The following is a 27,665-nucleotide window of genomic DNA, read 5'->3' as shown; positions in this document are numbered from 1 at the left end:
TTTTATCTGCCCACTCTTTCTCCTGTCTTCTGTTACTGCATTCCTCTTCCCTTTGGGAGAACCAGTTCCCTCACCTGTCCAAACATGTGACTCTGGTGATGTAGGACAGTTATAGTATCCCAATCTTCTGACTAGAGAGGTTAGTATATGACCCAGGTGAAGGTAATTATTCCTAGTCCCATGACCTGAAAGAATGGTCCAGGGATGGGCACATGACCAAGCTGGGCCAATCAGAATTCTTCTCTGATACTTTGCTAGGTGAAGCTGTCAGGCAAAATCTCTTGCACGTTGGGCTACATTACTCAAAGGATGGAGATCCAGGGTGGTCTGAGTCGTGCTCTTGGTCATACGGAGAAAGCATTTGCATAAGAAGGGAATAAATCCAAGAGGAAGGAGAGATCAAGGTATTGTGGGAAGAAGCAGCAGAAATTAAGTTGAGAGGCTGTTAAGGGGGTCAAACCTCCAAGCCTTGTTGCCCAGTGGGGTGCAAACTGCTATGAATTTTGAAATACAAGCCTTTGGTGTTTGTGTGACAAACACTTTCATTTCTCTTCCATCTAGGAATGGTGTGACTGGGCCATACAGTAGGTGTATGTTTAGCTTTTTAAGAAACTGCCAAAGTGTTTTCCAAAAATGGTTATGCCACTTTTCATTCCCACCAACAGTGTATGAGAGTCTTAGTTGCTCCACATCCTCATCAACACTTGGTGGAGTCAGTAGTTTGTAATTTAAGCTGTTGTAACAAGTGTGTATTGTTATTTCATTATGGTTTTAATTTGCATTTGCCTAATGAGTAATGATGTAGAGGATATTTTCATTTGCTTATTAGTCATTGGTCATAGTATCCTTTTTGGTGGATTGTTTATTCAAATCTCTTGCTCATTTTAAAAACTGGCTTGTTTTCTTATTGAATTTTGAGAGTTCTTTATATGTTCTGGATACAAGTTCAAAATATATGTAATGTTAATATATTTTCTCCCAGCCTCTGACATGCTTTGTCATTTGTATACCGGTGTCTTTTAAAGAGCAAAAGTTTTAAATTTTAATGAAGTCCAATTTATTAATTCTTTTTAAATTTATAGTTCGTGTTTTTTTGTGTACCGTTTAAGAAATGTTTGCCAAATACAAGGTTATTAAGATTTTCTTCTGTGTTTTCTTCTACATGTTTTATGGTGTTAGTTCTTATATTTAAGTCTATAATCCATTTCAAGTTAACTTTTGTATATAGAGTGAAGAGGGGTCAAGATTAATAGTTTTGGATGTAGCTATCCGATTTTTCCAGCACGGTTTGTTGCTATAGCTTCATAATAACTCTTGAAATCAGGTGGTATAAGTCTTCCAATATTATTATTTTTTTCAAGGTTGTTTTGGATTTTCTTATTCCTTCACATTTCCATATGAATTTTAGAATCAATTTGTCAGTTTCTACAAAAACACCTGCTGGCATTTTGGTTGAATCTATAGGTAAAATCAGCAGTAATTGACATCTTAAAAATATTGACGATTCTGATCCATGAACATGGTATATCTGTTTGTTTTAATTTTGTAGTTTTTGTGTATGGGTCTTGTGCATTTTTTGTCAAATTTCTCTCTAAATATATCATACATTTAAAAGCCAATGTAAATAATATTTGTTTTTAATTTTCAGTTTCCTCTTTGCTAGCACATAAAAATAAAATTGATTTTTAAATATTGATCAATATCCTGAAATATTGCTAATCGCCCAGGCAAGTCCATCAGCCCCATTCAAATTTCCCTGTCATGACCATGATTTCTCTTCTCGGCTCTGAGACAAATCAGCTGGGTAAGAAACTGGACCTGACTGGGAGGGGAACAGGCTCAGCCTCCAAGAGGAGGCATATGTGGGCTCTGCTGCTCACTGGTCTAGTTGGGCTCCACCCCTTCGCCTAGTATCCAGTGGAATAAATAGCCCCACCTCTTGGTCTTGTCTTAGTCTGCCATCTCCTTTCCAGAGAGGTCAGTTGGAGGAACGAGCTGGTTTGGGCACCTTGGTTCAGAATCTGGAGACTGGGAGGAAGACAGGAGCGTCCAGCGCTGCCAGGTTTGTCTCATGAGATCTAAAGGAGGAATCACTGAGGTGTGGGGTCTTTCAAGGATCCTAAGAGAGAACCCGAGGGAGGTTATGGGTTGGCAGATCAGTGTGACAGCTCACTTGTGGCGCAATGTTCTGTTTTGATTTTTTTTTTTTAACTCGAGGGTGCTGTTTGAGTATTGATCCTTGGTGACCACAACCTATGTTGGCCGAAAAGCTGTGGGGGCCGAACAGAGCCCACAGTGAGCGGGTGTGGTTTAGCTCGGGAAGGACAGGAGGGGCCCGGTTCAGAGCCAGGTCCAGAGCCAGAGTCTGGTGGTCACTTTGGTCGCCATGAGAGGAGGCTCGGCCAGGCGTGGAGCGCCGGCCAGACTTCCATTCCTACCACTTCCAGCTTTCCCGCTACCCTCATTTATTCTTGTGTGAGGCAACATGACAGGGACCAATACCGCAAGCCCCACAAGGATATTACCACCTGCCTTCTGGGCCAGTCTGGTGGCAGTGGACGCATCCCTTGGCCCCTGCCTCCTTGCTTGCTTCTGGGCTCCAGTAACTCCCAGCCCTTCACTGTTAGGATGCTCAACCCCAGCATCCCCCTTTCTTTTGAGGTGGCCATAAAAAATATCTTGTAAACACTTAATTGGCTAGGCATGGCTTTTAGCCCAGACTAGAAGCTTTTAGTTGTCCATTTAGCAGCCAAAGTATCTAGTACTTTGCAATTTGGGGTTTTTACTCCAAGATGGAACTTACTGAGTCCACCAAGTGGAAGTCTTAATTAAAGAGTTGGATTCCTAGGATTTGGATTGGCATGATGGAATTTCTTTGACCTAAGGTCTGGTGATAGGTCGCTTCCTTCATGCACACTTAAAATGTATATTTAACATAAGCCTATAGCTTTCTTTCCAATTATTGAAACGATGGTAAAGAATTCTTATTTTTCATATCTATCTGTTCACTCTTTTCACTGCATCCTCTTTTACCCTGTGTCAAAACGTTAAAATTCTGAGGATTCAGACTTGACTGGGTTTTACAATTAGTCTCTGTTAGTGAAGTGACTTGGGTCTGCAACAGACTTGTTATTTAGGACTTATCTCAATGTTTAAGCTTTTTCCATGGCTGGTGTCAGATTCTAGAGTGTTTTGGGTTATTTAGGGGAAACTCTAGGTTTATAATATTCCAGAAAACTTACCTTGGGCTTTAGTATGTTTAAAGCGTATGGTTTTCAACGGCTCAATCATTTGATCTGACCTTCTTCTGAAGGCCTCTTGTTTGAAGTCTCAATCTCTATGAAATATCTACTGTATGGGACAAATAGGTACAAAGATCCAGCAGCATCTTGATTTAAGAGAAATAGAACACCCATGTTCAAGGATTACCTATTTACTTTGCGTGCAAGGAATCACTACTTGTGTTCATATTCGATAGAAGCCTTCTGTGAAATTAGATTTACCATGTGAGGGTTTGCATTGTGTTTTCTTTTATGTCCTTCAATTCATGCTTTTAACTACTCTTTGTCCTAATTAGAGTCTCTGCCCACAAAAGTGTGTCTAGCATCACCTGACAACTTTTCCTGTGACCCACATGCCTCGCTTCCCTTACCTTCCTGAAAGACTTTCAAGTCAGAATGCCGTGGACTGGGGAAAACTGAAGAGCTGAGAGTGGGTTCTGGGGCTTTGTCTTGTCTGCTCGTGCATGATGTGTGAGCAGAGGGAGGAGAACTGGGTGTGGCGATAGCAACCATTTTGTCTCAAACCAAACCGTTTAAAATGTAAAGCTCTCCCGGTGCATACAGTCTTATGCTGGCTGGGAATCTCTGCTCTAACCAAGGACAGCTGTTGTGTTGCAGGAATTGTCTTTAATGAGTGTAATCTGCAGAATCAATCCACTGAAGGGCAAAATCCTGGCTTTCCAGTGATGAACTAGGTAGCTGACACAGAGGGGGATTGGGAAGTAGTTTACTATTATAATACTGTAATATTTGGGACATGCCTTATAACTCGGTATGTAACTTTAACATCACTATTTTTTTTTAACTTACTTTCTCCTTACCCTTGCCATAGCTATAAAATTAATGAAGCATCTTAAAATCAATCTATATATCTTAGGAAAAAGTAGTATTAGAGAGTTATCAAAATCTTATTGGTAAACTATCTCCAAATTTTGTTTTGGTTTAGTTCCTTTGAATCATTGACTTTTGAAGTTGTCTAGTCCAACCATCTTATTTCTATACAGGAAAAAGTCAGATGTTGAGAGTTAAGGACTTTTTTAAGGTCTTTCAGTGTTTGCATGCATATGTAATAAGCATTTTCCTATCTCAGGTGTGTAGATTCTGGGGAACTTTATCCACAGTCTGGGGCTCCAATTTTATTCTTGTCTTATAAATCCTCTGTCCATCGACTCCCCCTATTTCCTTTTCTGGCTGCTTTCCTGTGATCCTGTGATTATGGATCTGGGTCCATGGAACCTACAGTTTTCTCAGGCTCCCCCCTGGAATGATCTCTCCTTTGTCTCAGCATTCTGGATGTGCCTTTATCTTGCTTTTATGAGCAGAGAATCATTCCACCAATATAAACAATGTTAAATGTTAAAATAGAACCTGGGATAGAGGTTCTATAGGAGAGTTGTCAGCAATTCAGTCTTGCTGATGTATCTTTCTCTGCCTTAAGCTCCTGAGAATCATACTTTCATCCACAAGAGGGATTAAAGAAGCTAGAAGATGACAGGTTGTATCCCTTATAGCTAGGTGTCAGGTGAGCTTTGGTTCCTTTGACCTTCTGTCCACTGAAATTTTGAAATAAGTCATTGCAGGTACTTCATTGAAACTGTGTCTGAAGGTGAAGAGGCATCCATCTGTATTCACCAGCAGAGTGACTCTGAGAGGTCTCAGATAAGATAGGATAGATACAAAGAAGAGGTACACCTGGCAGGAGTGGACAGGATGAAGCCTGGTTGCTGGGTAGTGGCAGCAAGAATTACCCTTAGGATGTGGAAGTACGTGATGGGCAGGCATAAACTGGTTATATGGAAACCCATTCTGTTATTCTCTTATTAACCAACATTTTAATATGTTGGCATAACATCAAAAATGTGGGAGTATTCTAACCAACATTTATAGATTTTGTAATTGGTGATTTTGGTATCACAGGGCCAAACTAACAGCCAAAATTGTTTACATCTCCCCTGCGGTCTGGCTTTCATGGGTGTGCAAAAATCATGTTACAAACCCACAACCACAGCCCCCAACATTTGTGTTTTGCTTCCTGCCCAGCAGGAGAATGTCCCCACCAACAACTGTCCATCGCTATAGTAATAAAGGCTTTTACCTGTGCTTTCCGCTCACTCCTTCTGCCTCCTGACTGACCCTGGTGCTTCCCCGTGTGGCCCTGCATGGTGTAGCATGCCCCCTCCTTTCAGGGACTGTGAGTGATAAATTCTTCCTTCAAAGGCAGTTGTCTTTCTGTCTGTCACCTTATCATACCTGATTTAGAAAAATCCTGGGTACATTTTTGACACAGGATGAACCCTACAATGTATAAATTTTTATGTCATGTATTGGTAAATGCCACGAAGGACAATAAAACAGGGGAGGGATATAGAAAGGGATAGAGTGACCAGGGACAGACTCTGATGAGGGGACATTTGAACAAGAGACCAGAGTAAAATAAGGAGCAAAATATGCTGATATTTAGGAGCATCGCATTTCAGACAGAGGGAATAGCAAATATGAAGGGCCTGAGGGAGGAGGGAACACGCTTGGAGTGTATAAATAGGGAGACAATGAGGCAGCAATATTTAGGAGCTGGATGGGTTCAGACTATGGGAGGTGGACTGAATTGTGTCCCCCTAAAATTTATAGTTGAAGCCCCAACCCCCAGTGCCTCCTAATGTGACTATATTTGGAGACAGGGTCTTTGAGGATATAATTAAGTTAAACTGAGGTTGTTGGGGTGGGCCCTAATCCAGTCTGACTGGTATCTTTGTAAGACGAGGAGATTAGGACACAGACGCCAGGGGTGCACGTGCATAGAGGGCCGGCCATGTGAAGGGGCAGCAAGAGGGTGGCATCTGCAAGCCAAAGAGAGAGGCCCCAGAAGAAACCACCTGCCAGCACCTTATCCTCGACTTCCAGGCTCCAGAACTGTAAGAAAATAAATTTCTGTTAAGCTACCAAGTCTATGGTATTTTGTTACGGCCTAGAGCTAAGGTGTGATGGCAAAACGTTGTTACTGCACCGTTACCATCAGTTGGTCAGTATAGGTGGCAAGATTGATTTGTGTTGTCCTGGCCCAATGTTGTTTTCTTTAATTTTGCAAATTACTTATGTTTCCAGATAATTTGCTTCCTGATGATATTAGTGAGCTTACATGTTGTTCACATACCCCTCACCTGTGATATCCAAGTTATTTAATTTTTTGCTTGATATTTTATTGATTAATAGGTGTCTCACTTAATTTTATCCTAATTCTTTTTCTTTCTTCTTAATTGTCAATCTCCTTACTAATGCATTCAGTATACCTCCTTCCCACCCCACTAGCCCGCCCAACACAATATCCTTTTGACTTTTCCATTCCTTTTTGGTCATCGCAGGCCTCTCCCAATATCAGATTTCCGTTATCAACGTTACCCTTTCGGACCAACCATAATTATCTTGTCTCCTTTGCGTCTTTGGCCCTAAGACCAGATATAGCCCCGTTCCTTTTTGGGTCCCAGGACTTTTCCTTGTCTTTCTTCACTCCCTATACTCTGTGAAACCAATCCGTAAACATTCAAAAACTGTGTATTTACAGGATACAGTTGTATCCTTGATGATCCCGTTTCCTCTCTGACATTGCTAAGAGGTGACAGCTGCATTATATTTCCTCAGGCTGTGAAATCAGGGCTGAATTGAGCTTTTGGCCTCAAAACAAGACATTTCTGAGAAAAGTAAATCCCATGCCGTGGCTTCAGAGGAACATCTAAGAGACCTTCCCCAGGGACCTAGTTTTCAATTCACCTATGAATCTGAAAGCAAGATTGAGAGGCATTCAGGAAATCTCATAAGGGATGGAATGAATAAAAATAAGAGAGATTCAGCAAAGAAGGGAGTAAATAATGAGAAACCTCCTACAGAAAATAGATGCTGTCCCTATAAGAAATCAGAAAAAAAATGTAGGTGTCAGTTCTTATCATGTAACACATTTGCAATTTCCAGGTGAAGAGCTGTCCTATAAGTGTGATGTGTGTGACAGACATTTCAATTGCAGTTCAGAGTTTTTTAACACCTAGAACCCACACTGGAGAAAAGCCCTGTGAGTGTAAGGAATGTGGCAAAACCTTTAGCTTCAACTCAGCAGCAGCAAGTCCACGCTGGAGAGAAACCTTTCAGATGCAAGGACTGCAGCAAGGCCTTTAGTCAGAAAATTACTTTTATTCGACATCAGAGGACATACACTGGAGAAAAACCCTATGCATGTAAAAAATGTGGTAAAGCTTTTAGTCTGAACTCACAGCTCGTTTACCACCAAGCACTGCACACCAGAGAAATACCCTGCCTTTATAAGAAGTGTGGAAAAGTTTTCACTTGGAACTCACGTCTCCTCCAGCACCAGAAAATTCATTCTGGAGAGAAAGCTTATCAATGTTAAGGCTGCAGCAAGACCTTCGAGCAGAAAGTCAGCTTACCTCAACATCAATGGATTCACCCTTAAGTGAAACCCCATGAGTGCAAAGAGTGTGGGAAAGGCTTCCACAGAGTTCAGGATTGAAGCAGCACCAGAGGCTCCATGTTAGAGCAAAAAAATCTATGAATATAAGGAATATGGGAAGATCTTCATTTGGAACTCAAATTTTATTCGCCATTGGAGAATTCATCCTGGAGAGAAAATTTTCAATGTAATTGTTGATCTATGTGTCCTCCAAGTGCAAGTTAGCAGGCTCTCCCCTTCTTGGCCTGACTATCACAATCCAGCTGTACCTCCTGCCCCCTCCCCAGGGTGCTCACTCTGCGCCAGCCAGCCCTCTCTGCTCACTGTCTGCAGTAAGTACCGTTTCAGTTTCTACCTCGGAGCCTTTGCTTTTCCTGCTCCCGCTTCTCTTCCCCTTTGTTTGATCCTCTCTAGCCTTAAGACCTTTGGAAGCTACCACTTTGATGCTACCTCTCTCACTATAGCCTCCTTTGTCTCTGTGTTCTCTCTCTCTCTTTTTTTGTGAGGAAGATTGGTCCTGAGCTAACATCTGTTGCCAATCTTCCTCTATTTTGTGTGGGACACTGCCACAGTGTGGCTTGACAAGTGGTGCTAGGTGCGTGCCTGGGATCCGAACCTGTGACCCCTAGACCACTAAAGCAGAGCACATGAACTTAACTACTACACCACTGGACCGGCCCCTTCGTCTTTGTTTTCTTAAAGACAGCCTTATTCTGTTTACAATTAACTCATGTGCTGGGTATTTTGTTATTGTTTTTGTTGTTTTGTGTTTTTATTCTTTGTTTTCCCTCTGATTAACTCAATATTATTTCCAACTCTGCACTTGTAAGCTTCTCCAGAGCAGGATAAGTCAGGAAGGTGGAATGTCCCCAGAGGAGATGAATGTATGGAATGACCAGTCGAGGCTTGTATCAGTCTGCATTTAATCAGGAGACAGAAACCAACAGTGATCTAAGCAGGGGACATTTAATATAAAGAATTCTTAAGCTATGATGGAAGAATAGCCTCTAAGATGTAAGAGAACTCTGTGTGGTACCCCAGGGCTAATGGAGAGTAGCTGAAGAACACACTTGAATGGAGGCCTCTCCCAAGGATGGGGTTCAGACCTTGTTGGAGAAGGTGTAGTTGTGGCCCACTGGATGGCAGAGAAATGTGCTGATGTGCTCAGGCCAGAGCTGGTTTATAGTTGCTGGGCAAGCGGGAAACAACCCTCTGGGACACAGGCAATCCCTAGCCGGTAAACAGGTACCCAGAGAGCATCACTGTGGGCCTTGTATTCACACTGGGAGAGTCACCAGAGACAACCCTGGGCTGGAGGTGTTTATTGGAGATTGGCATGCTTATTAAGGAGTGCGTGGATAGGATTTAGTGCATTAGAGGTAGTTATGATCACCAGGCAAATAAGTAAAGGAGAAGATGGCCAGCTAGACTCCCTAAAATTTATATTAATAAGTTTTTTATTTAAAGATTTTTAAAATTTTTTTCCTTTTTCTCCCCAAAGCCCCCCAGTACATAGTTGTATATTCTTAGTTGTGAGTCCTTCTAGTTGTGGCACGTGGGACGCCGCCTCAGTGTGGCCTGATGAGCAGTGCCATGTCTGCGCCCAGGATTCGAACCAACGAAACACTGGGCCGCCTGCAGCAGAGTGCGCCAACTTAACCACTCAGCCCCGGGGCTGGCCCCTATTAATAAGTTTTTTAAAGGAAAATATTTGCCATTGTTGTGTGTCGTTAGATGAGTGTTTACCTTTCAGGTTTATTTGTGTATGACGTGTGGCTTAGCCTTCAGAGATTTTTCACGTAGTATGAATTTTCTGAGATATCAATGTGAAAAGTTATCACAGTATTGCGCAAGCAAATTATAAAGGCCAAACGTACCTAAAATCTCACTCCCAAGAGATCATACTTTCATTTTTGTATGTCCACTTTTAGTTTTTGTCTCATATACATATAATATACATATAATCATATACATATAATCTTAATTATGACAAAATATTAATTTTTTTAAAGACTATTATCTTAGGCAACTCCCTTCGCCCCCGTTCTGTATGATTCTCATGATTAGTGCTTGTCAGTGAGTAGATGTATCCTTATTATCGATTCCCTTCATCAAATGGTAAATTAATTAAGGACAGTGCCTTTGTCTTAAATAGTCTTTCTTCTTTTGTTTTAAATTCAAGGCATCCATCACAGTGTCCGGCACACTATAGGCAGTAACTTCTTGTTATTTGAAATTATTTGATGGACATTTAGGACAATTCTTGTTGTTAGCTGTTAATATTGCTATAATCACTTTGGTGATTATAGCTCTTTTTCTTCTTTTGAATTCTTTCCTTGGGATAAAGGAGTGTCAGAATGAGAATACAAACCCAGGGGTATGAACGTTTTTGTTTTTGAAACAGGTCACCAAATGGCCTTTATGGAAGTTTGTACCAATTTATTCTGTTCCCAGCAATGTAGCGAGTTTGCATTTGCTTGCAACCAGCAGTGGATATTATAACTTTTTTAGAGATTGTTAATTTAATAAGTGCAAAATGGAACTGCAATTGTTTTTTACATTTCTTTAATATAAATTGTGTTTGAATATTTTTTCATGTTAGATTACCAATTCTACTTCTTATCGTGTCAGTAGTCAATATCATGTGACTTTTTAACCTGCCGAGTTTTGAGTATTTTTAAAAAGAATGTAAGATCTTTCAGAAGATAAATGTCATCCACATAGGAAATCAGAGAAAAATATTGACATCGATGGGGCTGTCTCTCCTTGGAAATGTCTTTCCTTAGATTTTAGGTAAGTTATTTCCCCTGAGATTTCAGCTGTCTGATGTGTTCAAGGAAAAATTTCAGATTATCTAGCTATTTTTTGTTGTATGAGTGGGGCCATTCTCTTCAGTTTTCTACATCTTGAGACAAGGTGGATTTCTTGGTTTTTTATTTTTCAAAGTGGACCACACTTAATTTTTAAAAAATCGCTTAACAACTGTTTGTGGATATTCAGTAGCAACCAATGCAATGTGATGATTTTTGAGAAAGGAGGCACATAGCATGAATCTTACACTCACCCATACTTTCTCCCTGGGAATATTGACCTAGTTGTGGCACAGAGAGTTAGAGCCTTTCTCAGTGTGTGGAGGAGGTGGAGATCAGACCGTCTGTATGTTTTTTTACATATTGTATTAATATTGAGAAATGTGTAGAAAGAGCACCAAATAGTGGAGTGTGTGACATTACTGGTTGGGTGACCCCAGAGCCGTTTTCAGGGCTACCATGTATGGTTGTGATAATTGTGCCTTGACATGGGTAACTGGCCTAAGAGGCAAGTGGGGAATTGGAATCCTGCCCTTGTTCCATTTGCCATGTCCTGAACCTGTGAGATTGTGTCTGTTTAGGAGCTACTCTTTCACAACAGGCCCCAAAGTGCCATATGGGCTATTCTGGCCATTCCTTGTACCTTTCTCTATTGTCTTCTTACACTATAGAGTGTGGAAAAGCTAAGTATTCACTTTTCCAGTCTATCTTGCATCTTATCTTGCAATGGTGGTGGTATTGACTGTTGCTCATCTCCTAGTCTCCATTCTCTTCTACTTCCATAGAAATTGCTAAATTTCCCAGTACCACCACTGGACCAAGGAAAACAGGGTCCCGCCCCAGGGCATGCAGGGAGTCCTATATTTTGATTTCCTTCCTCTACATTTTTATTTTTTGCGGAAGATCAGTCCTGAGCTAACATCTGCTGCCGATCCTCCTCTTTTTGCTGAGGAAGACCGGCCCTGAGCTAACATCCATGCCCATCTTCCTCTACTTTATATGGAACGCCTACCTTTTATGTGGGACGCCTACCACAGCATGGTGTGCCAAGCGGTACCATGTCTGCACCTGGGATCCTCGCTGGTGAATCCTGGGCCGCTGAAGTGGAACATGCAAACCTAACCACTGCACCACCGGGCCGGCCCCTCTCTGCATTTTTAAGTCATCTACTGTTGCCTAGGAGTGGCTGGGTCCAATAGTGCTGTCAAATGGGTGGTTCCAAGAATAGATTGTGACCTCTGTGGGCCCTGGGCTCCGTTTCTCCCTTTTGGGGCAGTCTCTGATCTTTCACTCAGTGTGAGGAGTTGACCAGGTGTCCTGAGGAGCTCCAGAATGCACACCAATAGGGTTGTCCCAGGGCCTTGTGGCTGCGCCTCAGTTCTAGAACATTGGCCAGCATGTTTTTTCTTTCATAGGATCACACGAGACTGGGCTATCAGAATGATGCCGACAGTGATTTTGGGTGCTGATAGTGACTCATTCATGTCACGCACAGGTTGAATTCAGGGCTCTGGGCCACTCTGGGTCCACTGCCAACCCTTGGGTGTGAGCTGCGTTTGTGGGTCCTTGTGTCAGCTCTTGTTCATCTGTGTCCCTACTGCCATGCTGCCTATGGTCTACAACACCCAAGCACAATGGAGGTAGCAGCAAATGTCCTTTATTTTGTGCATTCCCCAGTGTTGGCATCCAAGGTGGTCACTCTACCTCCTCCGCAGGCTCTGGCACAATATGTCGGGCAGTTCTCTGGGGGTAGCTACGCCTGTCTCCTCTGAGGTCTTTCAACAGGCTTTCCAATAGATGTCTTCTCTTCCCTCTGATTGATGTAGTGATGCCATGCAGTCTGGGTTAGGCTTAAGCTGTGCTGGATGGGGATGGCTTGGGTTAATTGAACTGCTTTTCTCACTCTGCCCATGAGCTCATTGCTTATCCTCCCCACTGGTGGTGGTGTATGGAAGGGAGAGGTGTGATCAACATTGAAAAACATCACATTCTAGAAATGCAGTGATTATAGCGGTTACTGTGGTCTGAATGTTTGTGTCCCTCTCAAAATTCATATGTTGAAATCCTAATCCTGATGTGATGGCATTAGGAGGGGGGGCCTTTGGGAGGTGCTTGGGTCATGAGGGTGGAGCTCTCATGAACGGGATTAGTGTTCTTATAAAAGAGATCCCACAGAGCTCCTTAGCCCCCTTCCACCATGTGAGGACACAGCAAGAAGGCACCGTCTGTGAACCAGGAAGAGGGCCCTCACCAGAATGTGACCATGCTGGCACCTTGATCTTGGACTTCCAGCCTCCAGAACTGTGAGAAATAAATTTCTGTTGTTTATAAGCTACCCAGTCATTGGTATTTTTTTACAGCAGCCCCAATGGACTAAGACAGCAGTTCAAGAGAAGTCAAGGTTGTAAAATGTGTGATTCAATGATCATGCTATAACATTCCAAATGATAAATTTAACACAACCAGAAAACTTATTACAATTCACATTTTCCTGCGTATTCTGTGTAAGACTTGTATTTGCAGTCATTGTAACAAACTTTAAGAATGTTATTGGAAGCCAGTATTCATGGGTGTCATGATGATGCATTATCATTAGTAATGATGTAACCACTATTAAATAAGTGGTACTAGAGAGCTGAAGAGGCAAGAAGATCTATAGTGTTTCAATACTGTGGTGAGTTTGAGGATTTCAGGGCTGATCAAGAAAAAGACAAGGCCACGAGATGGCACTATTGTACAACAAACTTTATTGGGCAGCCCCTGCACTGGTATGAGAGGGAAAGTCCCTTAGAGAAAGAACTCACCCAGCAGGGGAAGAAGGCAAGGGAATTCCTGGGGGAGAGAGGAATTAGAAAGGGGGCTTAGAGGTCTAGGCAGTGTCGCTCAGCAGCAAGGTGGGAGTCTCCGCGTAAGAGAGCTTTGAAGGGCAGCAGTGGTTTGGGGTCTTTTATGGCCACAGCGTTTGTCTTACCTATGGCCAGCAGACATTAGGTGCAGTTTCATGGGTTATACAAAGCAGGCAAGCTCTAAGTGATTAAAAATATGCTCATATGGGTTATATTTAAAGCAACTGGATGTGTAAGAATTTGTAAAATGTATAAACATGGTATTTAAATATGTGCAGCCTTAAAGCTTGCTATAAATTCCTTATGTTTATAGCTTATTGCCCAATTACAACTGAATATTCAAATTCAATGATATTCAAATTGCATTAATTTTATGTTAGGGACAGTGATGTTTTGGTGAAACTAAATTGCTGTTCTAAAATGAATATTATACTAACTACTGTGGTATAGGTTCTTTTGATTTTGCCTTGGGACGCCTACCCAACCATATAGCTTGTGATGACTCAGTTTTTTCTGAGGAGGGAATGAGATCCTAACCCCTGCTCTCTCATATTTAGAGGTCTTTTGGGGGTGATCGGAGGAGCTCCTATAAAGGTCCCAGGTTATGCAGACCACTGAGGACTTGAGATAAAATTATCTTGAAAAGATGTGACCTAGGACACATAAGGGCCTCGTGGATCCTAGAGAAGTGTTGGCCTCAGTAGGATATGGCTGAGGGCTGGATGCTTCTCTGGACCCAGCTTTCTTGGCAATGTGGGAAACAGTGGTTAAGGATGATTGTGCGATAAAAAGTTGTAAACTTTGAGTCCCATGTGGGGCATCACAGCGGTCCGGGAAGGATCCAGACAAATGAGGACATCCAGCGGTGGTGGACAAGTGATGTTCGCGGAACAAGTCAGGACAGTCTGAGAAAGGTATGCAGGACTGTGTGTAGGCTTCTACCTGAGGACTGGACTCACTTCTTCCTGCTCCTGACCCTTTCTCACTCATTCAGGGTGGCTGTCTCTACGCAGGACCAAAAAGCACCACCTTTTTGACATCCCGAGTGTCTTCTGGTTATACAATAAGATTGCTTCTCTATTCCTGACTTTCATCCATTCAGCAACTGTTTTGGAGGCTCCTCGGTGCTGAGATTCCCACCCCGTCCAGGCCAGCCCCTCAGCCCTTTTCAGGTCTCCCGCCAGGTCCCTGATTGCTCTTCTAGGCCCTGAAGGGAGGGACCCACTGCTAAACGGGAACTCCACTGGACAGGGGCTGGACCTGTCCGGTCTCCAAGGAAAAGGATGACCTCCGCGGGCTCCGCTGCTCATTGGCCCGGATGGGCCCCGCCACTTCACCAAATACCCAATGAAATGGATGCCCCGTTTCTTGCTCCCGCCTTAGGCTCCGCCTCCTTTCGACTCAGAAACCAGTGGCTCGGGGGAAGACAGGGACCTCATCTCGCCCCCTGTCTCTTTTCCTCGGCCTTATCTCGCGGGAACTAGAAAGGAGGGACCACCGAGTTGTGGGGTCCTCCAAGATTACTAGAGAGAAGCTCAGGGAAGGTATGGGTTGGTAAGTCAGTGTGATGACGTACTTCCGGCGCAGCCAGTATTGTTTTTTAGGCGTGAGGCTTTGGCTTGTGAGGACTGGCGAAGCGTCAGCCAAGTTTGTGTTCTGTGGCGAGCCGCAGAGGCCGGCTAGAGACCACGGTGAGCAGGTCTGGCTTAGCCTGAGAAAGACGGGAAGGCCCCCCGGGAGACGGGCGCGGCTACTGCTGCTTTTGGGGTCCTCATCCCAACTCCCGGGCTCCCCTCGATCGCGTCGAGAGGAGGCGCTGGCAGGCCCAGGACGCTGGCCGCAGCTTCTTGCACCCTGGTTTCTCGTCCCCAGGACAACCTAGTGCCTATTCAGATTCGAGTACTGACACAAATTCAAGTGTTGACACCGAGGTCCTCAACAACTTTTAACTTTCTGCGCTCCGGCACTTGCTATCAAGAGAGAACACGCCCCTCGGTCACTCCATCCCCCTTTTACCCCGGCTGCGACGACCCCAGTCCTCCCCTTGGCCTGTGTACCATTAACGCTTTTTCTCCCTTTTCAGGTGGCCTCAGGAAATCGGTCTGTGATCGCTATTCACTTCACTCTCCTGGCCTGGTGTAGACCCAATCTGGAAGCTTATTCCTATCCGTAGAGCGATCAAAGTTTTGAGAGTACTAAAATGGTTGTTTATTTCCCGCAGGATGGAGGCTTCTTAGTCCACAAATTGGAGAACGTGGAGTCCTGGATTTGGATTGGCCTATGTGAATGTTTAATCTAAGAATCTCCTGATGAGTCATACCCATCAAGCACCTTATATGTGTCCAGTGTTTAGCATATAATTTCCTATGCACAGTATTGGAGATAGGGAGAGATTGGTTGGACCTAGTTCTCTACACGTCCTTTGTTTCACTCTTCTCATTCCGTTCTCTTAACTTTTACTCACTGTCATCACGTAATTGTTAAGGTTCGTAATCAATCAGGTTAAACCTTTGGTCCCAGCCATTAGTGGAGTGTGTTGGGTTGTAATTTGTTCTCCATCCAGACTTGTTACTTCTGCTTCACCCCCAGAGCTGTGCTTTTCCCCGTAGGAAAGTAGGCAGGGGTGATTGTGTTTTGTAGGGTGGCCTCTGTTCCCGTTCTCCTTCCAGATGAGTTGCTTTTCACAGATTGTCAGTTGTGCAGATCAGACCTTTTTACTTAAGTCCGTTTAGTATGTCAATATTATTAAGTATCCACTTTAAAGGACATTTATGATGAAGATATGATGACAGTATGATTTAAGAGAATTAGAGTACACAACTACAAGGGGTACCTCTTTACTCAGTATGAATCACTGCTTTTGTTACTCTTGGACAGAAACTGTCTATGAATTTAGCAACATTACTTGTGTAGGTTTGCGTTGTGTTTTTTTTTTAAAGTCCTTCTGTTTACACTTGTAACTACTCTTTTTCCTTATTGGAATCCCTGTAACTGCCAAGATGTGGTTTTTAGCTTCTGACAGCTCTGTTTCCCTGACAGCCTCAGCTTCCTCTACCAAACTGGATGGCTTTCTGGATTCACTAAGGAGGGTTAATGGAGGAAAGGGCAGTGTACTGACTATATGAAGTCTTTTGTCGGATGCTCTTGCAGTACCCTGAGACTTAACAGCAAACTGCTGATATGGAGTTGAATTGGAAGTTGTGGGTTTTTTTGTTTTTTTTTTTTTTTAAAGATTGGCACCTAAGCTAACAAATGTTGTCAATCTTTTTTTTTTTTTTCTGCTTTTTCTCCCCAAATCCCCCCAGTACATAGTTGTATATTTTAGTTGTAGGTGCCTCTAGTTGCGGTATGTGGGATGCTGCCTCAGTGTGGCCTGATGAGCGGTGCCATGTCCACGCCCAGGATCTGAACCAGTGAAACCCTGGGCCACCAAAGCAGAGTGTGCGAACTTAACCACTCGGCCACGAGGCTGGCTGGCCTCTAGAAGTTGGGTTTTTGTTTTGTTTTGTTGTTTTTTGAGGAAGATTAGCCCTGAGCTAACTGCTGCCAGTCCTCCTCTTTTTGCTGAGGAAGACTGGCCCTGAGCTAACATCCATGTCCATCTTCCTCTACTTTATATGTGGGACACCTACCACCGCATGGCGTGCCAAGCAGTGCCATGTCCACACCCAGGATCCGAACCGGCGAACCCCTGGCTGCCAAAGCAGAACGTGTGCACTTAACTGCTGTGCCACTGGGCCGGCTCCTGGAAGTTGTTTTTAGGGTCTACAAGTATGTGCACTTTTGTGCTTATTAACTATCTCGGATCTAACTGATGACAGTGCTTTGTGTTTCAGGTGTTGCCTTTAATGCATAAACTTTGCTGATTCACTCTGCTGAATGAGCTAGTTAACTGACTTAGAAAGGGAGTTGGAACTAGTTTAGAAATGAAATTGCTTTGCTTCCCCTATACTATAATATTTAGAACTTGGAGTATTTGAGACATGTCATAAATTTGATGGATAGTTTAATATGATACTGTTTTTCATCTCACCACCTGTGCCCAACACTGTTATAAAATTGAGTGAACATCTTATAATCAATCTGTGTATTTAGAGGGAAAAATATTGGTAGGGAGACATCAAGATATTCTTAATAAGCTATTTTCAAATTGTTTTGACTTTTATTACTTGCATAATGGAACTGTCCTATCCTAATATCTTTGGTAATATAAAAGAGAAAACAGACGCTGAGGTGCTACAGTGTTTGATGGATTTCTCGTACACAACTCATTCCTACCTGTCTTGTGTGGATTCCAGGGATGTTAACAGGAGCACCGGCTTTCTTTTCAGCCCATAACATTCTATGCACCAGCTTTCTTTTCTGTTCTCTTTCCTATGTCTTCTCTGGATTACCGAAGATTATAGTTTTGTCAGTCCACCTTCTCATCTGTTTGCTGAACTAGTCAGCTGAACACTGTACATAGGAAACTATATGCTAAATATATTCTTGAGATGATTTCTGTTTCTTTTTTGCATTTCCTTCTATGCCTGTTACCTCACCTCTGTGAGATGAGAATTGAAACTGACCCAAGGCAATAACTGATGAGTAGTAGTTCATATAGCCTCAAAACAGGATGAGCCAGATGTTGTGTGCAGGAGTTATGGTCAGTAGAGTCATTATCACTAATGCTTCTTTCTTTCCCTTCAGCTCCTGAGACTTTTACCTTTCTCCAAGATGGGAATAAAAGAGGTCAGATGATGACAGCAGTGTACTTAGCAGCCAGGCCCCAGCTGAGCTTGGTTTCCTCTGCCTCTGCACATATGCATGTGTGCATATACATATATGTGCATATATAAAAGTATACGTGCATATGTAGATATATATTTGTATAAATTGTATATTCATATAGAAACATTTATAAATATGCATATATAAAAATATATGTTTACTTTATCATTGAGGTATAACATTTACAACACAAATCTGAACTGTATAGCTCACTTTTTAGAGACATATACACCTGTATGCCCATCACACATGTTAAGACATAAAACATTATCAGTACCTCAGAAGGCTCCCTTGTGCGCCATCCCAAGCAGTCCACCCCAAAGTTGACCTCTATCACCATAGATTAGTTTTATTTGTTCTTGAACTTGATATAAATGGAATCATTCAATATGTACTCTTTTGTGTCTGCCTTCTTTTGCTCAACATTATGTCTGTGAACTTCGCCCATGTTGGTGCACACAGCAGTAGTTTGTTCTTTTTCATTGCTGCATAGTTTTCTGTTATATGATTAGGCCACATTTTATTCAGTCTACTGTGGATGGGCGTTTTGATTATTTCCAGTTTTTGACTACTATGAATAGGAATGTAGTGAAGATTCTTGTATATGCCTTTTGGTGGACATGTGCTCATTTCTCTTGGGTATATCTTTAGGAGTCAGATTGCTAGGTCATAGGGTATATATTTGCTGCCAAACAATTTCCCAACCATTGGAAATAATTGTTCCAGTTTATACTTTTACCAGCAGTATATGAGAGTTCCAGTTGCTCCACATCCTTGCCAACATTTGTTGTCATTCATTCTTGATATCTCATTGGGATTTTTAAATTTCCTTTTCCCCAATAATGATGTGGAGCACCATTTCATATGTTTATTGGTTACATGGATATCCTCTTATGTGAAGTCCCATTCAGATAGTTTCCCCATTTTTTTTTATTACATTGTGTGTTGCTTTTTCTACAAATTGTAGTTCTTTATTATGGATATGAGTCCTTTGTCAGATATGTGTATTTTGAAATATCTTCTCCCAGTCTGTGGCTTGCTTTTTCACTCTCTTAATGATGTCCTTTGATAAACAGATTTTTCTCTAGCCAACCCCAAGTAAGCAGTATTTTCCTATGCCTCTCTAACCTCGCTACCTCTCCATGGGGGTGAGGAGTCATTAACAAATTCGAGAGGTTTGTGCCTGGAGCAGTTAGTGGGCAAGGAGATAAGAATGAGGGAAGAACTGGGATGAAAGCAGAACTAGGAAATGGCAGTAACAGGAGCAGCCTAAATAATCACGCAAATATATTACAAAGTGGGAGGGGCTTAGAGCTAAGGTGGCAGCCGTATCCAGTTATATGTTCATTCTCTTTTATATATATGCTTTCATGCTCAGGCCCAAGCCCAGCTCCTATACTGCAGTCTATTTGGAGGTCATATATGTTTGGAAGCTCAGAGTGGAGATGTACTTGGTTCTCACTGGGCAAGTATGCTGAACTCTGACTGGCTATTTGCCTTTAGTTTGTGTCCTCTTCCTCCACACCTTGCAAATTTCACACAAGAACCTCTCAGGCACATGAGAGACCCATTACTAAATATGAATCATTGTAGGTGTCCTTCCCAGCCTCTCACTGACAGTTTTGACCATCATCAGAGTCTTGAGGCCTGGGAGAGCGGGAACTCATCGTTTCAGGAATCAGTGACTTTTGAGGACGTGGCTGTGTACTGCACTGAGAAGGAATGGACCAGCCTGCTGCCTGCTCAGAGGGCCTTGTACAGGGATGTGATGCTGGAGAACCATAGGGCTGTGGCCTTCCTAGGTAAGGCCTCTCTGTTGCTGGTCTCTGCCTGGGCCCTCAGAGGTTAAAGGGCTCTCTTATAACTATTAGCTGGCCCAAATGGCAGTGTCAGGAGTTGCCAGGTTTGGAGAGCCCTGGCATCTATTTGACTTCCAAGAAGGCTTCCCTTCTTTTTCCATCATAAAAGCTCCCCTCTCTCCCTTCCTGCCTTAGTGGTGATTCTCTGGGTACAGCAGGGCTTGAACTATATCTTGATGCCCTTACGCTAGTACTGAACCTCCAGATTATCTAGAGAGAGCTCAGCCCCTTGGTCTCCCTGTGGGAGTTGCTCCTCGGAGCTCTGTGTCTGTTTCCCCACAGTGGTAATTTCCCATCCTCTAAGATATTCTATTCCTCTTTAAGTAGAAATTTGCCTCCCAGAGTGTTTCAAGCTTCCTTGAGAGCACTGTCCTAAGGCTTCTTCCCAGGACCCCTCCTTGTACCTCTTTAGAGTACCTCTTGCTCAGTCCATCCAGGAGTCACTCCTTAGCTCTGGCTCTTCTTGTAGCCACAGGCTGAGATTGACCCCTGTGACTCTGCTCATCATTGTGTTGTGTCTTCTTCCCTTCAAGCAGCATCACTCACTTCCAAACCAGCTCTGATCTCTTAACTGGAGCAAGGGAAAGAGCCCTGTTTTACTCAGTCACAGGGAACCCTAAGCAGAAGGAGCAGGAGAGCAGGCCGTACAGGTGAGTGTACCAACCTAACCACTGGGCCAACGGGGCTGGCCCTCTCATATCCTTTTTTTAAACAGCTTTATTGAGGTATAATTCACAAACTAAACAATTCACATTTAAAGTGTACAGTTCACTGGTATTTAATATATTCACAGAGTTGTGCAAGCATTGCCACAGTCTACTTTTAGAACATTTTTGTCACACAAAAAGAAACCCCATATCCGTTAGCCGTCACTCTTCATCCTGCCTTCTCCCACACTATCAGTTTTAGGCAAACACTTATTTACTTTCTGTTTCTATAGATTTGCCTATTGTGGATATTTGGTATTAATGTTATCATGCAATATGTGGTCTTTTGCAACTACCTTTCATTTAACGTGAATATACCTCAAAGAAAGTGATATTTTTAGTAGGCCGTTGGAGGCCTTGCCTCCTCTCCTCTCCTGTGTTCTCACGTCATATCGTGCTTCAGGGGGAAAGCTGTTAGCACTGCATTTCAAAGGCAGAGTTCTTAAGAGCACAGACCTGGGAGCCAGAGTGCTGGTTATTAGCTATGTGACTTTGTTTCAGTTTTCTCATCTATAAAATGGGGACAGTAATGGTATCTCCCTCCTCTGTCCATTAAGTCAGTAATCCACGTACTGGCACATAGTGCCTGCTCAGTACTTATTAGCTATTGCTGTTGCTCATGTTAATTCCCAGCCTGTTCTGTCTGCTTTCCTTGTAAATGGGCTTCACTTCTTCTCATCTTCTGTCTCCCTGGTTTGTCCTCAGCCCCTGGTGGGGTTTCTGTTTTCCAGACCTGCTGATGCTTTCAGCTAGAGCAAGGGCAAGAGGCTTGGGGCTTGGGGCTTAAGGGTCGTTGGATCAGAGATGCTGTGAGGGGCATCCGAGGTGGTGAGTGCTGGGACGCTGGTTACTTGCCTCCTCCTACCACACGCAGTCTTTGCTGTGAGAGAACTTCTATTATCATATTTCTGTGAGACTTGTCACAGGAGAAAGGATCCTCTAGGAACTCACAGATTGATCATCAATTCAGTGGGATTACACCTTGTTGTCTCTTTATGTTGTCAGTTGTTCTTGGTGAAGTAAATCAGTCCATTCTCGTTTTTAAATGGTGGTATGTATACATCTCACCTGAGACCTTGTTAAAATGCTTAACAAAGGCTCAGCTCTATCCAGTCTGTAGCCCAGGAATCTGCATGTTTAACAGAGCATTCTAAGGGATTCTGATGCAGATGAATATGACCACATTTTGGGAAATACCGACCTGTAGTCGGTCTGGCATGGCAAAGACTTGCATTATGATTCATGGGCTATTTGGGGTGGTGGCTTAGATCCATGTTCTCCTAATCCAGTACTATGTTCTCTAACTATTTTATGTATATTACTTATATTTCCCCAATAAGTTACAAGCTTCCTCATAGCAGGAATAATCTCATTTATCCCATAATATTTTATACAAAGTTACTTGATATTTTTTGTTTTTCCACTTGATTGATTAATGAGATTCTCTCCTAACTTTATTCCTCCCGATTCTTTCTCCATTCCTTCCCTGCCCTCTCTAAACCCTCTATTTCACTTTCCCTTCACTTTCTGTTCTTAGGCGTTTTACACTATCACTCATTCATTTAGTACCCACAACTTTCCCTTATTGACTTCCTGTCCTCTTAGCCACCTTTTCATCTTGAACTCTTTTTGGACCCCTAAACCCTTATAAAATTTTCTCTTCCCTCTTAGGATTCAGAACTTTTCCTTGCCTTGTCTCATTCCTTATGTGCTCTACAGGCATTTTATCAACATATGAAAGCCATGTACTAATAGGATGTGTTAATCACACTTGATGATTAATTCAGGCAAACTATGGCCTGTAGGCAAAATCTGTCCTGCCGCCTCTCTTTTCTCGTATGGCCCATGAGAGAAGAATGGTTGAATTTTTTTAGTGGATGGAAGAAGTCAAAAGAAGAATACTATTTTGTAATATATGAAAATTTTATGAAACTCAAATTTCAGTGTCTATAAATAACAACGTTTTTATGGGAACATAGTCACATTTGTTCCTTTACATATTGTCTGTGCTACTTTCACGCTACAACAGTAGAGTTACAATAGAGACCATATGGCCTAAAGAGCCTAAACTATTTGCCAGATAGCCCTTTACAGAAAAAGTTTGGTAATGCCTCATCCAGTTCCCTCTGGCATTGCTGAGAGGTGGTATTTTCATGAATTTCTTCTTCTCTTATTAGGTGGAAAAACCTGGGCTGAGAAAGAGTGTTTGACTTCAAAGCAAATAATTTCTGATAAACACAAATCCTATGGCATGGGATCAGGTGAATATCTGAGGGAGGGAGCTGATTTTCAAGATACCTGTGAGTCAGAAGGCAAGTTAGATAGGCATAGAGGAGATTGCGTAAGGCATAGAATGAATAAAAGTGAGAGAAATTCTGTGAAGGAGATAGTTAATAATGAGAAACTTGCTATAGCAAACAGAAGCCATCCACAAAAGAAATCAGAAAAAAATGTTAGTGTGTGTTCTCAGCGTGAAACACATCTGCAAGTTCCAGGTGTACAGATTTCCTGTAAATCTGATGTGTGGGACAAATATTGCAGTCGTAATTCAGACTTTTTCCAGCATCGGAGAAACCACACTGGAGAAAGGCCATATCAACATAGGGAGTGTGTCAGTCTTTAGCCTTAGTTCCACTTTTGTTCATCACCAAAGGATCCACAATGGAAAGCAACCCTATGTGTGCAAGGAGTGTGGCAAGGCATTCGGGGGCAACTCCCATTACACAGCCCACTGATGAATTCACACTGGAGAGAAGCCCTATCAGTGTAAGGAGTGTGGTAAAGCCTTTAGCTTCAACTCCAGTTTTATACGTCACTGAAGGATCCACACTGTGGAGCCACCTTACACATGCAAAGAGTGTGGCAAGGCTTTTAGGGCCAGCTCCCACTGCACTAAACACCAACGAATCCACACTGGGTAGAGGCTCCATGAGTGTAAGGAGTGTAGCAAAACCTTTGTTTTCAAATCCACAGTTTCATCATCGGAGAGTGCATATGGTGGGGAGAGACCGTTTAAATGCAAGGACTGTGCTAAGACCTTTGGTGAGAAAAATACCTTTTTTCGGCATCAGAGAATTCATACAGGTGAGAAACCGTACTTATGTAAGAAGTGTGGCAAAGCTTTCCGTGTGAACTCACAGCTCATTCACCACCAATTGCTACATACTGGAGAGAGACCCTACCGATGTAGAGTGTGGGAAAAGCTTCACTCGGAACTCAAACCTTGTCCAGCATCAGAAAATTCACTCTGGGAAGAAAGCCTATCAGTATAAAGAATGTGGAAGGCCTTCAGGCAGAAAGGCAATTTAAATCAACGTCAGCAAATCCACTCTTGCAAGACAGATTTCCAAGAAAGCTCAAGATTGGAGCAGCACCAGAGACTCCATGATAGAGAAGGACACTGAGAACGTAAGGATTGTGGGAAAATCTTTATTCAGAATGCAAGTTTGTTCACCATCAGAGTATTCACTCAGGAAACAAACTTTTAAATGAAATTGTTGGTTCATGTATCTCCCAAGTGCAGGTTATTCGGCTCCCTCCCTACTTGGCCTGGCCACACCAATCCTGCCCTTCACCTCACCTCTCCCCAGAGGGCTCCCTCTGCTCCAGCCAGTACTTTCTCCCTGCTCTCTGCATCACACACTCTCTCACTTCCTACCTCACAGCGGTTGCTCTTTCATCTTCCTCAGATGCCCTCCCCTCTTCTCTCTCCTTTTCTTTGATCTTTCCTGGACTTAAATAGGCCCTTTGAAGTTTGCAACTTTGATACTGCCTTTTGCACGGTCTTACATACACCCTCCTCCACCTTGAATTGTTACCTTTTCTAGATGACCACATTATACTTGCTACTCAGTTATATGCTGGGGGTTTTTTCCTCCTGTAGTAGACTCAGATTTTTATTTTTAACTGTTGTAGCCAACTTGTCACTTCTCAAGGACAGGAGTCCCGTGACTAGATGAAAAAAGTCAGGAAATTTGGATATATTTCCATTGTAAGTGAATGTGTAGCATGACCATTTGAATGTCAATACAGGAATGGTAGAAATGAGCAATTTCACTCAGCCCAGGAAGGGAGAGATTTTTATAGAAACTGACGATATTGCTGTAAGAAATGGACCTTGTAGGAGGCTATAAACTAGTAGTAAGTGGGAACTGTTCCTTGGCTGTGCTTCTTCAAGGGGTGATTTCATCAGGACTGCCCTGTACAACTGGGTATTAGCCACTGGACTCATTTGCCATTTCACAGAAGACTGATCTATTAAACAAAAAGTCAATTTGTTATTTTTCCATATGGTACGTATTTTCTGGGTCCAAAGGATTATTTGCTGTCTAGTTTCCATCTATCTGTCTCTCTCTCTTTGTAAGTAGGTAGCATCAACAACTCTGCCTGCCATTGGCAGCCTTGAGTATCCTTGTGGAGTATAGTGCATAACAGGCAAAGGGGAGGTGGGAGGGCAGGTATGGAGGATGTCCGGAACAAACTGCTGGCGTGGCCTGCCCTTTCCTACTGAGACCCATAAGATGTTTTGATGCCTCCTTTATGTGAGCAGCACATCTTTTATGGAGAACAGGGCTGTCCAGGAAGTCCTCTTCTTAACAATAATAGAAATAACCATAGTTCCACTACCATTAATTGAGCACTTACCATGGACCATGCGCTATGTTATGGACTTTACATGCTTTATTTCAATCCTATAATAGGTCTGAGGGGTAAGGGGTTATTATTGTCACCATCTTTCAGATGAATACATTGGGGTTTATTGAGAGGTCAGAATTCAAACCCAGGGAGTATGACTCCAGGACTCACACATGTGATCATGGTTGCCCCACTTCCTTTATTCATCTACCCCTGTTGGGACTTTGTGTCCCAAGCCAGGATCTTTGAAGTCAGGCATCCCAAGTGTCTCTTCCCTACCCGCCCTGCACCACTGAAACACCTCCCACAATCCGGCTCCCACAAATGAAGCCTGTGGAAGGGCCAGTCACAGCCTCTGTCTACCTTCCCACACTCAGGACTGGTAGCAGCTGCAGATCTTGCTCCAGGGGCTTTCTGGTGAGGAATCAGACACTTACAGAAAATAATGGGAGTAAGAGAGGGGTTGGGGAAAGCAGCTGCAGCCTTGAGCACAGCCTGGGGATGCGAAAGAAGGTTAGAGAGAACCGTGTTGGTTGGAAACAGATGGTACGTAAATGAATGCATTTGGGAGGATCTGATTGTGTATATAGCAGAACCAACTGTTGAGAGAGTCAAATGTGCCGAGGAGTTGATAACCACTTGGACTTGCTAAAAATTGAATTAATTTTAAGCAACACACTAGTATCTCAGTTTCATTTGATTATGAGACTGGTACTAAGTAGCCTACATAATTCAGTTTGTTTATGTATTGAATATTTTCACAGGACAATGAAAAAGTTATCTCACTCTTGTACAAATAAATTATGACTATTTTAAGTAAAATTTAAAGAAAAATGTACCTCCCAATTCCACTGCCCCAGTAGATCCCCATTTTTATTTCTCTGTGTTCATTGTTATCCCTTGTCCGTACGTGTATATATAATTGAACCATAACAGATAAAATCTTATGGCTTTGCCTTTCTTCCATTTTTCTTGTCTTAAGCATTTTCCCTCTTTCCCAGTTCTGTATAGTCTGCATAATTACTGTTTGTCACTGAGTGGATGTACCCTTCTTTAATTTCCCTCATCAAGTTGTGAAGTTTTTGGGGGTAGAGACTAAGTCTCAATCATTTTTTCCCCTCTAGCATCCATCCAGTAGGTGGTATTTCATTTTTATTGAAGTTCATTGATGGGCATTAGAAAATTTCTATTTTTGAGCTCTTGTAAATGATGTTACTGTCAACAATGCCATAAATATAGTTTTCCCCCCTTATTTTGAATCATTTCCTTGGAATAAATTCCTAGGATTGAGATTAACCAAACCCCAGGGTATAATCATTTTTATGTTTTAAAAGCATGCTGCCATATTGCCTTCTTAAAAGATTGTACTGATTTACTTTGCTACCAGAAATGTATGATACAGTATTTGATTTCAATCTTATCAGCAGTAGATATTATAACTTAAACGATATTTTTAATTTAATTGGTATAAAATACTACTTGTTTGCTTCTATTTATATTTCTTTACTATAATTATTAAAGTTGAATGTTTTTCTATGTTAGTTTGCTAATTGTAAATCCTATGTGAAAAATTTGTCTTTTGTATCATGTGCCTTTTAATCCACTGAGTTTTTAATGTTTTGCTTAAGAATTTGAGATTTTAATGCAGTATATAAACACTCATTGTGTCGACCTCCAGAGAAGTGATACTTACTCATATCTGCTTTATGCTATATTTAAAAACTGTAGTTCAATTTAAAAGCACCTAACCCGCTAGAGTTTATTTTGAAATGCCTAAAGTTACTCCCATTTCAGCAGATAAATATTCTTAGTCCCATTGATTTACGATGGCCCCACAATTGTATGTTTAAATTCTAACATATAATAGGTTTGATTTCCAGGCTTTCTGTTGTGCTCCATTAATCAATTAATCATCAAATCTTTTTTTCCTCCCCAGCAGTATGTCACACTATTCGTTATTGATTTTTTGCAGACTAATTTCTGATTTCCTTTCATTGAGTCTGTTTCAATTATATTTGTTTCAAAAGTCTGTGTATGTTTCTGAATGTTTAAAATATATCATATTTGAAAAATAAAGGATAATAATAAATACCGTGTAACCATCACGTAAATTTTTTTAAAATGCTAATCTTGAGTGCACCCATTCTTTTTCCACACGTATTTTTCATGATTATATGGAAGCCATCACATCTTAACATTTAAAAAGTGAGAGGGAAGATTGTGTAACAGGATGACTGTGAACTATTATTGCAAAGCTCCCTTTCTCCCTATCCCGCTGGCTGACTTCTCCTTCAACTCACT

At 42.2% G+C, this 27,665-nt stretch overlaps 1 long non-coding RNA gene across 2 annotated transcripts; it reads left to right on the top strand.

Moving 5' to 3' along the window:
* The first annotated feature begins 14,683 nt into the window (after nucleotides 1–14,683).
* LOC123279540 (uncharacterized) lies at nucleotides 14,684–27,451 on the top strand. Of its 2 annotated transcripts, none has more exons than XR_006517648.2 (3): nucleotides 14,684–20,672; nucleotides 22,907–22,990; nucleotides 23,703–27,451. It is a non-coding gene; the product is annotated as an uncharacterized lncRNA (long non-coding RNA). The 2 variants fall into 2 exon arrangements; XR_011496453.1 differs by having other exon boundaries at nucleotides 14,685–19,965; nucleotides 20,559–20,672; nucleotides 22,907–27,451.
* The last annotated feature ends 214 nt before the right edge of the window (nucleotides 27,452–27,665 follow it).

The sequence above is a fragment of the Equus asinus genome, chromosome 21, assembly GCF_041296235.1.
Source record: "Equus asinus isolate D_3611 breed Donkey chromosome 21, EquAss-T2T_v2, whole genome shotgun sequence".
NCBI lineage: Eukaryota > Metazoa > Chordata > Mammalia > Perissodactyla > Equidae > Equus > Equus asinus.
The sequence above is the reverse complement of the archived record's forward strand: the minus strand, read 5'-3'. Positions and strand labels throughout refer to the sequence as shown.